Source organism: Falco peregrinus, chromosome 1 (assembly GCF_023634155.1).
Source record: "Falco peregrinus isolate bFalPer1 chromosome 1, bFalPer1.pri, whole genome shotgun sequence".
NCBI lineage: Eukaryota > Metazoa > Chordata > Aves > Falconiformes > Falconidae > Falco > Falco peregrinus.
In genome coordinates, this window is record NC_073721.1 from 56,261,830 (window position 1) to 56,277,273 (window position 15,444).

Genomic DNA, 15,444 nt, shown 5'->3' on the forward strand with positions numbered 1-15,444 from the left:
TGTCACCAGCCGAGGCCAAAATTCAGCGCTTCCCCATCTCAGCCCAGAAAGCAGGTAGAACAAGTTTTGTGGTGCCTTTCAGCTGCCTAACGGGGTAATGTAAAAACTACCAAGAGAACTCCTTTCTGGCACCTTCACCGATGGAGTTGTGCATGGGGTGTGTTTGGAACATTTTGTCACCAGCCGAGTCCAAAATTCAGCCCTTCCCCATCTCAGCCCAGAAAGCAGGTAGAACAAGTTTTGTGGTGCCTTTCAGCTGCCTACTGGGGTAGTGTAAAAACTACCAATAGAACTCATTTCTGGCACCTTCCCCGGTGGAGTCGTGCATGGGGTGTGTTTGGAACATTTTGTCACCAGCCGAGTCCAAAATTCAGCGCTTCCCCATCTCAGCCCAGAAAGCAGGATGAACTACATCTGTGGTGCCTTTCAGCTGCCTACCGGGGTAGTGTAAAAACTAGCAAAGGAACTCCTTTCTGGCACCTTCCCCGGTGGAGTTGTGCATGGGGTGTGTTTGGAACATTTTGTGACCAGCCGAGGCCAAAATTCAGCGCTTCCCCAACTGAGCCCAGAAAGCAGGTAGAACAACTTTTGTGAGGCATTTCAGCTGCCTACAGCGGTAGTCTAAAAACTAGCCACAGAACTCGTATCTGGCCCCTTCGCCAGTGGAGTTGTGCATGGGGTGTGTTTGGAACATTTTGTCAGCAGCCGAGGCCAAAATTCAGCGCTTCCCCATCTCAGCCCAGAAAGCAGGTAGAACAAGTCTTGTGGTGCCTTTCAGCTGCCTACCCGAGCAATGTAAAAAGTACCAAGAGAACTCCTTTCTGGCACCTTCCCCGGTGGAGTTGTGCATGGGGTGTGTTTGGAACATTTTGTCACCAGCCGAGTCCAAAATTCAGCCCTTCCCAATCTCAGCCCAGAAAGCAGGTAGAACAAGTTTTGTGGTGCGTTTCAGCTGCCTACTGGGGTAGTGTAAAAACTACCAATAGAACTCGTTTCTGGCACATTCCCCGGTGGAGTTGTGCATGGGGTGTGTTTGGAACATTTTGTCACCAGCCGAGTCCAAAATTCAGCGCTTCCCCATCTCAGCCCAGAAAGCAGGTAGAATAAGTTTTGTGTTGCATTTCAGCTGCCTACCGCGGTAGTGTAAAAACTACCAACGGAACTCCTTTCTGGCACCTTCCCCGGAGGAGTCGTGCATGGGGTGTGTTTGGAACATTTTGTCACCAGCCGAGTCCAAAATTCAGCGCTTCCCCATCTCAGCCCAGAAAGCAGGATGAACTACATCTGTGGTGCCTTTCAGCTGCCTACCGGGGTAGTGTAAAAACTAGCAAAGGAACTCCTTTCTGGCACCTTCCCCGGTGGAGTTGTGCATGGGGTGTGTTTGGAACATTTTGTGACCAGCCGAGGCCAAAATTCAGCGCTTCCCCATCCTAGCCCAGAAAGCAGGTAGAACAACTTTTGTGGTGCCTTCCAGCTGCCTACCCTAGCAATGTAAAAAGTACCGAGAGAACTCCTTTATGGCACCTTCCCCGGAGGAGTTGTGCATGGGGTGTGTTTGGAACATTTTGTCACCAGCCGAGTCCAAAATTCAGCGCTTCCCCAACTGAGCCCAGAAAGCAGGTAGAACAACTTTTGTGAGGCATTTCAGCTGCCTACAGCGGTAGTCTAAAAACTAGCCACAGAACTCGTATCTGGCCCCTTCGCCAGTGGAGTTGTGCATGGGGTGTGTTTGGAACATTTTGTCACCAGCCGAGGCCAAAATTCAGCGCTTCCCCATCTCAGCCCAGAAAGCAGGTAGAACAAGTCTTGTGGTGCCTTTCAGCTGCCTACCCTAGCAATGTAAAAAGTACCAAGAGAACTCCTTTCTGGCACCTTCCCCGATGGAGTTGTGCATGGGGTGTGTTTGGAACATTTTGTCACCAGCCGAGTCCAAAATTCAGCGCTTCCCCATCTCAGCCCAGAAAGCAGGTAGAACAAGTTTTGTGGTGCGTTTCAGCTGCCTACCGGGGGTAATGTAAAAACTAGCCACAGAACTCGTATCTGGCCCCTTCGCCAGTGGAGTTGTGCATGGGGTGTGTTTGGAACATTTTGTGACCAGCCGAGGCCAAAATTCAGCGCTTCCCCATCCTAGCCCAGAAAGCAGGTAGAACAACATTTGTGGTGCCTTCCAGCTGCCTACCCTAGCAATGTAAAAAGTACCGAGAGAACTCCTTTCTGGCCCCTTCGCCAGTGGAGTTGTGCATGGGGTGTGTTTGGAACATTTTGTCACCAGCCGAGTCCAAAATTCAGCGCTTCCCCATCTCAGCCCAGAAAGCAGGTAGAACAAGTTTTGTGGTGCCTTTCAGCTGCCTAACGGGGTAATGTAAAAACTACCAAGAGAACTCCTTTCTGGCACCTTCACCGATGGAGTTGTGCATGGGGTGTGTTTGGAACATTTTGTCACCAGCCGAGTCCAAAATTCAGCCCTTCCCCATCTCAGCCCAGAAAGCAGGTAGAACAAGTTTTGTGGTGCGTTTCAGCTGCCTACTGGGGTAGTGTAAAAACTACCAATAGAACTCGTTTCTGGCCCCTTCGCCAGTGGAGTTGTGCATGGGGTGTGTTTGGAACATTTTGTCACCAGCCGAGTCCAAAATTCAGCGCTTCCCCATCTCAGCCCAGAAAGCAGGTAGAATAAGTTTTGTGTTGCATTTCAGCTGCCTACCGCGGTAGTGTAAAAACTACCAACGGAACTCCTTTCTGGCACCTTCCCCGGAGGAGTTGTGCATGGGGTGTGTTTGGAACATTTTGTCACCAGCCGAGGCCAAACTTCAGCGCTTCCCCATCTCAGCCCAGAAAGCAGGATGAACTACATCTGTGGTCCCTTTCACCTGCCTACCGGGGTAGTGTAAAAACTACCAACGGATCTTCTTTCTGGCAGCTTCCCCGGAGGAGTTGTGCATGGGGTGTGTTTGGAACATTTTGTCACCAGCCGAGTCCAAAATTCAGCGCTTCCCCATCTCAGCCCAGAAAGCAGGTAGAACAAGTCTTGTGGTGCCTTTCAGCTGCCTACCCGAGCAATCTAAAAAGTACCAAGAGAACTCCTTTCTGGGACCTTCCCCGGTGGAGTTGTGCATGGGGTGTGTTTGGAACATTTTGTCACCAGCCGGGGCCAAAATTCAGCGCTTCCCCAACCGAGCCCAGAAAGCAGGTAGAACAACTTTTGTGGTGCCTTCCAGCTGCCTACCCTAGCAATGTAAAAAGTACCGAGAGAACTCCTTTCTGGCCCCTTCCCCGGAGGAGTTGTGCATGGGGTGTGTTTGGAACATTTTGTCACCAGCCGAGTCCAAAATTTAGCGCTTCCCCAACTGAGCCCAGAAAGCAGGTAGAACAACTTTTGTGATGCATTTCAGCTGCCTACCGCGGTAGTCTAAAAACTAGCCACAGAACTCGTATCTGGCCCCTTCGCCAGTGGAGGTGTGCATGGGGTGTGTTTGGAACATTTTGTCACCAGCAGAGGGCAAAATTCAGCGCTTCCCCATCTCAGCCCAGAAAGCAGGTAGAACAAGTTTTGTGGTGCCTTTCAGCTGCCTACCGGGGTAATGTAAAAACTAGCAACAGAACTCCTTTCTGGCACCTTCCCCGATGGAGTTGTGCATGGGGTGTGTTTGGAACATTTTGTCACCAGCCGAGGCCAAAATTCAGCGCTTCCCCATCTCAGCCCAGAAAGCAGGTAGAACAAGTTTTGTGGTGCGTTTCAGCTGCCTACCGGGGTAATGTAAAAACTAGCCACAGAACTCGTATCTGGCCCCTTCGCCAGTGGAGTTGTGCATGGGGTGTGTTTGGAACATTTTGTGACCAGCCGAGGCCAAAATTCAGCGCTTCCCCATCCTAGCCCAGAAAGCAGGTAGAACAACTTTTGTGGTGCCTTCCAGCTGCCTACCCTAGCAATGTAAAAAGTACCGAGAGAACTCCTTTCTGGCCCCTTCGCCAGTGGAGTTGTGCATGGGGTGTGTTTGGAACATTTTGTCACCAGCCGAGTCCAAAATTCAGCGCTTCCCCAACTGAGCCCAGAAAGCAGGTAGAACAACTTTTGTGATGCATTTCAGCTGCCTACCGCGGTAGTCTAAAAACTAGCCACAGAACTCGTATCTGGCCCCTTCGCCAGTGGAGTTGTGCATGGGGTGTGTTTGGAACATTTTGTCACCAGCCGAGTCCAAAATTCAGCGCTTCCCCATCTCAGCCCAGAAAGCAGGTAAAACAACTTCTGTGGTGCCTTTCAGCTGCCTACAGGGGTAATGTAAAAACTAGCAACAGATCTCGTATCTGGCCCCTTCCCCGGTGGAGTTGTGCATGGGGTGTGTTTGGAACATTTGTCACCAGCCGAGGCCAAAATTCAGCGCTTCCCCATCTCAGCCCAGAAAGCAGGTAGAACAAGTTTTGTGGTGCCTTTCAGCTGCCTAACGGGGTAATGTAAAAACTACCAAGAGAACTCCTTTCTGGCACCTTCACCGATGAAGTTGTGCATGGGGTGTGTTTGGAACATTTTGTCACCAGCCGAGTCCAAAATTCAGCCCTTCCCCATCTCAGCCCAGAAAGCAGGTAGAACAAGTTTTGTGGTGCGTTTCAGCTGCCTACAGGGGTAGTGTAAAAACTACCAATAGAACTCGTTTCTGGCAGCTTCCCCGGTGGAGTTGTGCATGGGGTGTGTTAGGAACGTTTTGTCACCAGCCGAGGCCAAAATTCAGCGCTTCCCGATCTCAGCCCAGAAAGCAGGTAGAACAAGTCTTGTGGTGCCTTTCAGCTGCCTACTGGGGTAGTGTAAAAACTTCCAACGGAACTCCTTTCTGGCACCTTCCACGGTGGAGTTGTGCATGGGGTGTGTTTGGAACATTTTGTCACCAGCCGAGTCCAAAATTCAGCGCTTCCCCATCTCAGCCCAGAAAGCAGGTAGAACAAGTTTTGTGGTGCGTTTCAGCTGCCTACTGTGGTAGTGTAAAAACTACCAGTAGAACTCGTTTCTGGCAGCTTCCCCGGTGGAGTTGTGCATGGGGTGTGTTTGGAACATTTTGTCACCAGCCGAGTCCAAAATTCAGCGCTTCCCCATCTCAGCCCAGAAAGCAGGTAGAATAAGTTTTGTGTTGCATTTCAGCTGCCTACCGCGGTAGTGTAAAAACTACCAACGGAACTCCTTTCTGGCACCTTCCCCGGAGGAGTTGTGCATGGGGTGTGTTTGGAACATTTTTTCACCAGCCGAGGCCAAACTTCAGCGCTTCCCCATCTCAGCCCAGAAAGCAGGATGAACTACATCTGTGGTCCCTTTCACCTGCCTACCGGGGTAGTGTAAAAACTACCAACGGATCTTCTTTCTGGCAGCTTCCCCGGAGGAGTTGTGCATGGGGTGTGTTTGGAACATTTTGTCACCAGCCGAGTCCAAAATTCAGCGCTTCCCCATCTCAGCCCAGAAAGCAGGTAGAACAAGTCTTGTGGTGCCTTTCAGCTGCCTACCCGAGCAATCTAAAAAGTACCAAGAGAACTCCTTTCTGGCACCTTCCCCGGTGGAGTTGTGCATGGGGTGTGTTTGGAACATTTTGTCACCAGCCGAGGCCAAAATTCAGCGCTTCCCCAACTGAGCCCAGAAAGCAGGTAGAACAACTTTTGTGGTGCCTTCCAGCTGCCTACCCTAGCAATGTAAAAAGTACCGAGAGAACTCCTTTCTGGCCCCTTCCCCGGAGGAGTTGTGCATGGGGTGTGTTTGGAACATTTTGTCACCAGCCGAGTCCAAAATTTAGCGCTTCCCCAACTGAGCCCAGAAAGCAGGTAGAACAACTTTTGTGATGCATTTCAGCTGCCTACCGCGGTAGTCTAAAAACTAGCCACAGAACTCGTATCTGGCCCCTTCGCCAGTGGAGTTGTGCATGGGGTGTGTTTGGAACATTTTGTCACCAGCAGAGGGCAAAATTCAGCGCTTCCCCATCTCAGCCCAGAAAGCAGGTAGAACAAGTTTTGTGGTGCCTTTCAGCTGCCTACCGGGGTAATGTAAAAACTAGCAACAGAACTCCTTTCTGGCACCTTCCCCGATGGAGTTGTGCATGGGGTGTGTTTGGAACATTTTGTCACCAGCCGAGTCCAAAATTCAGCCCTTCCCCATCTCAGCCCAGAAAGCAGGTAGAACAAGTTTTGTGGTGCCTTTCAGCTGCCTACTGGGGTAGTGTAAAAACTACCAATAGAACTCATTTCTGGCACCTTCCCCGGTGGAGTCGTGCATGGGGTGTGTTTGGAACATTTTGTCACCAGCCGAGTCCAAAATTCAGCGCTTCCCCATCTCAGCCCAGAAAGCAGGATGAACTACATCTGTGGTGCCTTTCAGCTGCCTACCGGGGTAGTGTAAAAACTAGCAAAGGAACTCCTTTCTGGCACCTTCCCCGGAGGAGTTGTGCATGGGGTGTGTTTGGAACATTTTGTGACCAGCCGAGGCCAAAATTCAGCGCTTCCCCAACTGAGCCCAGAAAGCAGGTAGAACAACTTTTGTGAGGCATTTCAGCTGCCTACAGCGGTAGTCTAAAAACTAGCCACAGAACTCGTATCTGGCCCCTTCGCCAGTGGAGTTGTGCATGGGGTGTGTTTGGAACATTTTGTGACCAGCCGAGGCCAAAATTCAGCGCTTCCCCATCCTAGCCCAGAAAGCAGGTAGAACAACTTTTGTGGTGCCTTCCAGCTGCCTACCCTAGCAATGTAAAAAGTACCGAGAGAACTCCTTTCTGGCCCCTTCGCCAGTGGAGTTGTGCATGGGGTGTGTTTGGAACATTTTGTCACCAGCCGAGTCCAAAATTCAGCGCTTCCCCAACTGAGCCCAGAAAGCAGGTAGAACAACTTTTGTGATGCATTTCAGCTGCCTACCGCGGTAGTCTAAAAACTAGCCACAGAACTCGTATCTGGCCCCTTCGCCAGTGGAGTTGTGCATGGGGTGTGTTTGGAACATTTTGTCACCAGCCGAGTCCAAAATTCAGCGCTTCCCCATCTCAGCCCAGAAAGCAGGTAAAACAACTTCTGTGGTGCCTTTCAGCTGCCTACAGGGGTAATGTAAAAACTAGCAACAGATCTCGTATCTGGCCCCTTCCCCGGTGGAGTTGTGCATGGGGTGTGTTTGGAACATTTGTCACCAGCCGAGGCCAAAATTCAGCGCTTCCCCATCTCAGCCCAGAAAGCAGGTAGAACAAGTTTTGTGGTGCCTTTCAGCTGCCTAACGGGGTAATGTAAAAACTACCAAGAGAACTCCTTTCTGGCACCTTCACCGATGGAGTTGTGCATGGGGTGTGTTTGGAACATTTTGTCACCAGCCGAGTCCAAAATTCAGCCCTTCCCCATCTCAGCCCAGAAAGCAGGTAGAACAAGTTTTGTGGTGCGTTTCAGCTGCCTACTGGGGTAGTGTAAAAACTACCAATAGAACTCGTTTCTGGCACATTCCCCGGTGGAGTTGTGCATGGGGTGTGTTTGGAACATTTTGTGACCAGCCGAGGCCAAAATTCAGCGCTTCCCCATCTCAGCCCAGAAAGCAGGATGAACAACTTTTGTGGTGCCTTCCAGCTGCCTACCCTAGCAATGTAAAAAGTACCGAGAGAACTCCTTTCTGGCCCCTTCGCCAGTGGAGTTGTGCATGGGGTGTGTTTGGAACATTTTGTCACCAGCCGAGTCCAAAATTTAGCGCTTCCCCAACTGAGCCCAGAAAGCAGGTAGAACAACTTTTGTCATGCATTTCAGCTGCCTACCGCGGTAGTCTAAAAACTAGCCACAGAACTCGTATCTGGCCCCTTCGCCAGTGGAGTTGTGCATGGGGTGTGTTTGGAACATTTTGTCACCAGCCGAGGGCAAAATTCAGCGCTTCCCCATCTCAGCCCAGAAAGCAGGTAGAACAAGTTTTGTGGTGCCTTTCAGCTGCCTACCGGGGTAATGTAAAAACTAGCAACAGAACTCCTTTCTGGCCCCTTCCCCGATGGAGTTGTGCATGGGGTGTGTTTGGAACATTTTGTCACCAGCCGAGGCCAAAATTCAGCGCTTCCCCATCTCAGCCCAGAAAGCAGGTAGAACAAGTTTTGTGGTGCGTTTCAGCTGCCTACCGGGGTAATGTAAAAACTAGCCACAGAACTCGTATCTGGCCCCTTCGCCAGTGGAGTTGTGCATGGGGTGTGTTTGGAACATTTTGTGACCAGCCGAGGCCAAAATTCAGCGCTTCCCCATCCTAGCCCAGAAAGCAGGTAGAACAACTTTTGTGGTGCCTTCCAGCTGCCTACCCTAGCAATGTAAAAAGTACCGAGAGAACTCCTTTCTGGCCCCTTCGCCAGTGGAGTTGTGCATGGGGTGTGTTTGGAACATTTTGTCACCAGCCGAGTCCAAAATTCAGCGCTTCCCCATCTCAGCCCAGAAAGCAGGTAGAACAAGTTTTGTGGTGCCTTTCAGCTGCCTACTGGGGTAGTGTAAAAACTACCAATAGAACTCATTTCTGGCACCTTCCCCGGTGGAGTCGTGCATGGGGTGTGTTTGGAACATTTTGTCACCAGCCGAGTCCAAAATTCAGCGCTTCCCCATCTCAGCCCAGAAAGCAGGTAGAATAAGTTTTGTGTTGCATTTCAGCTGCCTACCGCGGTAGTGTAAAAACTACCAACGGAACTCCTTTCTGGCACCTTCCCCGGAGGAGTCGTGCATGGGGTGTGTTTGGAACATTTTGTCACCAGCCGAGTCCAAAATTCAGCGCTTCCCCATCTCAGCCCAGAAAGCAGGATGAACAACTTTTGTGGTGCCTTCCAGCTGCCTACCCTAGCAATGTAAAAAGTACCGAGAGAACTCCTTTCTGGCCCCTTCGCCAGTGGAGTTGTGCATGGGGTGTGTTTGGAACATTTTGTCACCAGCAGAGGGCAAAATTTAGCGCTTCCCCAACTGAGCCCAGAAAGCAGGTAGAACAACTTTTGTCATGCATTTCAGCTGCCTACCGCGGTAGTCTAAAAACTAGCCACAGAACTCGTATCTGGCCCCTTCGCCAGTGGAGTTGTGCATGGGGTGTGTTTGGAACATTTTGTCACCAGCCGAGGGCAAAATTCAGCGCTTCCCCATCTCAGCCCAGAAAGCAGGTAGAACAAGTTTTGTGGTGCCTTTCAGCTGCCTACCGGGGTAATGTAAAAACTAGCAACAGAACTCCTTTCTGGCCCCTTCCCCGATGGAGTTGTGCATGGGGTGTGTTTGGAACATTTTGTCACCAGCCGAGGCCAAAATTCAGCGCTTCCCCATCTCAGCCCAGAAAGCAGGTAGAACAAGTTTTGTGGTGCGTTTCAGCTGCCTACCGGGGTAATGTAAAAACTAGCCACAGAACTCGTATCTGGCCCCTTCGCCAGTGGAGTTGTGCATGGGGTGTGTTTGGAACATTTTGTGACCAGCCGAGGCCAAAATTCAGCGCTTCCCCATCCTAGCCCAGAAAGCAGGTAGAACAACTTTTGTGGTGCCTTCCAGCTGCCTACCCTAGCAATGTAAAAAGTACCGAGAGAACTCCTTTCTGGCCCCTTCGCCAGTGGAGTTGTGCATGGGGTGTGTTTGGAACATTTTGTCACCAGCCGAGTCCAAAATTCAGCGCTTCCCCATCTCAGCCCAGAAAGCAGGTAGAACAAGTTTTGTGGTGCCTTTCAGCTGCCTACTGGGGTAGTGTAAAAACTACCAATAGAACTCATTTCTGGCACCTTCCCCGGTGGAGTCGTGCATGGGGTGTGTTTGGAACATTTTGTCACCAGCCGAGTCCAAAATTCAGCGCTTCCCCATCTCAGCCCAGAAAGCAGGTAGAATAAGTTTTGTGTTGCATTTCAGCTGCCTACCGCGGTAGTGTAAAAACTACCAACGGAACTCCTTTCTGGCACCTTCCCCGGAGGAGTCGTGCATGGGGTGTGTTTGGAACATTTTGTCACCAGCCGAGTCCAAAATTCAGCGCTTCCCCATCTCAGCCCAGAAAGCAGGATGAACTACATCTGTGGTGCCTTTCAGCTGCCTACCGGGGTAGTGTAAAAACTAGCAAAGGAACTCCTTTCTGGCACCTTCCCCGGTGGAGTTGTGCATGGGGTGTGTTTGGAACATTTTGTGACCAGCCGAGGCCAAAATTCAGCGCTTCCCCATCCTAGCCCAGAAAGCAGGTAGAACAACTTTTGTGGTGCCTTCCAGCTGCCTACCCTAGCAATGTAAAAAGTACCGAGAGAACTCCTTTATGGCACCTTCCCCGGAGGAGTTGTGCATGGGGTGTGTTTGGAACATTTTGTCACCAGCCGAGTCCAAAATTCAGCGCTTCCCCAACTGAGCCCAGAAAGCAGGTAGAACAACTTTTGTGAGGCATTTCAGCTGCCTACAGCGGTAGTCTAAAAACTAGCCACAGAACTCGTATCTGGCCCCTTCGCCAGTGGAGTTGTGCATGGGGTGTGTTTGGAACATTTTGTCACCAGCCGAGGCCAAAATTCAGCGCTTCCCCATCTCAGCCCAGAAAGCAGGTAGAACAAGTCTTGTGGTGCCTTTCAGCTGCCTACCCGAGCAATGTAAAAAGTACCAAGAGAACTCCTTTCTGGCACCTTCCCCGATGGAGTTGTGCATGGGGTGTGTTTGGAACATTTTGTCACCAGCCGAGTCCAAAATTCAGCGCTTCCCCATCTCAGCCCAGAAAGCAGGTAGAACAAGTTTTGTGGTGCGTTTCAGCTGCCTACCGGGGTAATGTAAAAACTAGCCACAGAACTCGTATCTGGCCCCTTCGCCAGTGGAGTTGTGCATGGGGTGTGTTTGGAACATTTTGTGACCAGCCGAGGCCAAAATTCAGCGCTTCCCCATCCTAGCCCAGAAAGCAGGTAGAACAACTTTTGTGGTGCCTTCCAGCTGCCTACCCTAGCAATGTAAAAAGTACCGAGAGAACTCCTTTCTGGCCCCTTCGCCAGTGGAGTTGTGCATGGGGTGTGTTTGGAACATTTTGTCACCAGCCGAGTCCAAAATTCAGCGCTTCCCCATCTCAGCCCAGAAAGCAGGTAAAACAACTTCTGTGGTGCCTTTCAGCTGCCTACAGGGGTAATGTAAAAACTAGCAACAGATCTCGTATCTGGCCCCTTCCCCGGTGGAGTTGTGCATGGGGTGTGTTTGGAACATTTGTCATCAGCCGAGGCCAAAATTCAGCGCTTCCCCATCTCAGCCCAGAAAGCAGGTAGAACAAGTTTTGTGGTGCCTTTCAGCTGCCTAACGGGGTAATGTAAAAACTACCAAGAGAACTCCTTTCTGGCACCTTCACCGATGGAGTTGTGCATGGGGTGTGTTTGGAACATTTTGTGACCAGCCGAGTCCAAAATTCAGCCCTTCCCCATCTCAGCCCAGAAAGCAGGTAGAACAAGTTTTGTGGTGCGTTTCAGCTGCCTACTGGGGTAGTGTAAAAACTACCAATAGAACTCGTTTCTGGCACATTCCCCGGTGGAGTTGTGCATGGGGTGTGTTTGGAACATTTTGTGACCAGCCGAGGCCAAAATTCAGCGCTTCCCCATCTCAGCCCAGAAAGCAGGATGAACAACTTTTGTGGTGCCTTCCAGCTGCCTACCCTAGCAATGTAAAAAGTACCGAGAGAACTCCTTTCTGGCCCCTTCGCCAGTGGAGTTGTGCATGGGGTGTGTTTGGAACATTTTGTCACCAGCCGAGTCCAAAATTTAGCGCTTCCCCAACTGAGCCCAGAAAGCAGGTAGAACAACTTTTGTCATGCATTTCAGCTGCCTACCGCGGTAGTCTAAAAACTAGCCACAGAACTCGTATCTGGCCCCTTCGCCAGTGGAGTTGTGCATGGGGTGTGTTTGGAACATTTTGTCACCAGCCGAGGGCAAAATTCAGCGCTTCCCCATCTCAGCCCAGAAAGCAGGTAGAACAAGTTTTGTGGTGCCTTTCAGCTGCCTACCGGGGTAATGTAAAAACTAGCAACAGAACTCCTTTCTGGCCCCTTCCCCGATGGAGTTGTGCATGGGGTGTGTTTGGAACATTTTGTCACCAGCCGAGGCCAAAATTCAGCGCTTCCCCATCTCAGCCCAGAAAGCAGGTAGAACAAGTTTTGTGGTGCGTTTCAGCTGCCTACCGGGGTAATGTAAAAACTAGCCACAGAACTCGTATCTGGCCCCTTCGCCAGTGGAGTTGTGCATGGGGTGTGTTTGGAACATTTTGTGACCAGCCGAGGCCAAAATTCAGCGCTTCCCCATCCTAGCCCAGAAAGCAGGTAGAACAACTTTTGTGGTGCCTTCCAGCTGCCTACCCTAGCAATGTAAAAAGTACCGAGAGAACTCCTTTCTGGCCCCTTCGCCAGTGGAGTTGTGCATGGGGTGTGTTTGGAACATTTTGTCACCAGCCGAGGGCAAAATTCAGCGCTTCCCCATCTCAGCCCAGAAAGCAGGTAGAACAAGTTTTGTGGTGCCTTTCAGCTGCCTACTGGGGTAGTGTAAAAACTACCAATAGAACTCATTTCTGGCACCTTCCCCGGTGGAGTCGTGCATGGGGTGTGTTTGGAACATTTTGTCACCAGCCGAGGCCAAAATTCAGCGCTTCCCCATCTCAGCCCAGAAAGCAGGATGAACTACATCTGTGGTGCCTTTCAGCTGCCTACCGGGGTAGTGTAAAAACTAGCAAAGGAACTCCTTTCTGGCACCTTCCCCGGTGGAGTTGTGCATGGGGTGTGTTTGGAACATTTTGTGACCAGCCGAGGCCAAAATTCAGCGCTTCCCCATCCTAGCCCAGAAAGCAGGTAGAACAACTTTTGTGGTGCCTTCCAGCTGCCTACCCTAGCAATGTAAAAAGTACCGAGAGAACTCCTTTATGGCACCTTCCCCGGTGGAGTTGTGCATGGGGTGTGTTTGGAACATTTTGTCACCAGCCGAGTCCAAAATTCAGCGCTTCCCCAACTGAGCCCAGAAAGCAGGTAGAACAACTTTTGTGAGGCATTTCAGCTGCCTACAGCGGTAGTCTAAAAACTAGCCACAGAACTCGTATCTGGACTCTTCGCCAGTGGAGTTGTGCATGGGATGTGTTTGGAACATTTTGTCAGCAGCCGAGGCCAAAATTCAGCGCTTCCCCATCTCAGCCCAGAAAGCAGGTAGAACAAGTCTTGTGGTGCCTTTCAGCTGCCTACCCGAGCAATGTAAAAAGTACCAAGAGAACTCCTTTCTGGCACCTTCCCCGGTGGAGTCGTGCATGGGGTGTGTTTGGAACATTTTGTCACCAGCCGAGTCCAAAATTCAGCGCTTCCCCATCTCAGCCCAGAAAGCAGGTAGAACAAGTTTTGTGGTGCCTTTCAGCTGCTTACCGGGGTAATGTAAAAACTAGCCACAGAACTCCTTTCTGGCACCTTCGCCAGTGGAGTTGTGCATGGGGTGTGTTTGGAACATTTTGTGACCAGCCGAGGCCAAAATTCAGCGCTTCCCCATCTCAGCCCAGAAAGCAGGTAAAACAACTTCTGTGGTGCCTTTCAGCTGCCTACAGGGGTAATGTAAAAACTAGCAACAGATCTCGTATCTGGCCCCTTCCCCGGTGGAGTTGTGCATGGGGTGTGTTTGGAACATTTGTCACCAGCCGAGGCCAAAATTCAGCGCTTCCCCATCTCAGCCCAGAAAGCAGGTAGAACAAGTTTTGTGGTGCCTTTCAGCTGCCTAACGGGGTAATGTAAAAACTACCAAGAGAACTCCTTTCTGGCACCTTCACCGATGGAGTTGTGCATGGGGTGTGTTTGGAACATTTTGTCACCAGCCGAGTCCAAAATTCAGCCCTTCCCCATCTCAGCCCAGAAAGCAGGTAGAACAAGTTTTGTGGTGCCTTTCAGCTGCCTACTGGGGTAGTGTAAAAACTACCAATAGAACTCATTTCTGGCACCTTCCCCGGTGGAGTCGTGCATGGGGTGTGTTTGGAACATTTTGTCACCAGCCGAGTCCAAAATTCAGCGCTTCCCCATCTCAGCCCAGAAAGCAGGATGAACTACATCTGTGGTGCCTTTCAGCTGCCTACCGGGGTAGTGTAAAAACTAGCAAAGGAACTCCTTTCTGGCACCTTCCCCGGTGGAGTTGTGCATGGGGTGTGTTTGGAACATTTTGTGACCAGCCGAGGCCAAAATTCAGCGCTTCCCCAACTGAGCCCAGAAAGCAGGTAGAACAACTTTTGTGAGGCATTTCAGCTGCCTACAGCGGTAGTCTAAAAACTAGCCACAGAACTCGTATCTGGCCCCTTCGCCAGTGGAGTTGTGCATGGGGTGTGTTTGGAACATTTTGTCACCAGCCGAGGCCAAAATTCAGCGCTTCCCCATCTCAGCCCAGAAAGCAGGTAGAACAAGTCTTGCGGTGCCTTTCAGCTGCCTACCCGAGCAATGTAAAAAGTACCAAGAGAACTCCTTTCTGGCACCTTCCCCGGTGGAGTCGTGCATGGGGTGTGTTTGGAACATTTTGTCACCAGCCGAGTCCAAAATTCAGCGCTTCCCCATCTCAGCCCAGAAAGCAGGTAGAACAAGTTTTGTGGTGCCTTTCAGCTGCCTAACGGGGTAATGTAAAAACTACCAAGAGAACTCCTTTCTGGCACCTTCCCCGATGGAGTTGTGCATGGGGTGTGTTTGGAACATTTTGTCACCAGCCGACTCCAAAATTCAGCCCTTCCCCATCTCAGCCCAGAAAGCAGGTAGAACAAGTTTTGTGGTGCGTTTCAGCTGCCTACCGGGGTAATGTAAAAACTAGCCACAGAACTCGTATCTGGCCCCTTCGCCAGTGGAGTTGTGCATGGGGTGTGTTTGGAACATTTTGTGACCAGCCGAGGCCAAAATTCAGCGCTTCCCCATCCTAGCCCAGAAAGCAGGTAGAACAACTTTTGTGGTGCCTTCCAGCTGCCTACCCTAGCAATGTAAAAAGTACCGAGAGAACTCCTTTCTGGCCCCTTCGCCAGTGGAGTTGTGCATGGGGTGTGTTTGGAACATTTTGTCACCAGCCGAGTCCAAAATTCAGCGCTTCCCCAACTGAGCCCAGAAAGCAGGTAGAACAACTTTTGTGATGCATTTCAGCTGCCTACCGCGGTAGTCTAAAAACTAGCCACAGAACTCGTATCTGGCCCCTTCGCCAGTGGAGTTGTGCATGGGGTGTGTTTGGAACATTTTGTCACCAGCCGAGTCCAAAATTCAGCGCTTCCCCATCTCAGCCCAGAAAGCAGGTAAAACAACTTCTGTGGTGCCTTTCAGCTGCCTACAGGGGTAATGTAAAAACTAGCAACAGATCTCGTATCTGGCCCCTTCCCCGGTGGAGTTGTGCATGGGGTGTGTTTGGAACATTTGTCACCAGCCGAGGCCAAAATTCAGCGCTTCCCCATCTCAGCCCAGAAAGCAGGTAGAACAAGTTTTGTGGTGCCTTTCAGCTGCCTAACGGGGTAATGTAAAAACTACCAAGAGAACTCCTTTCTGGCACCTTC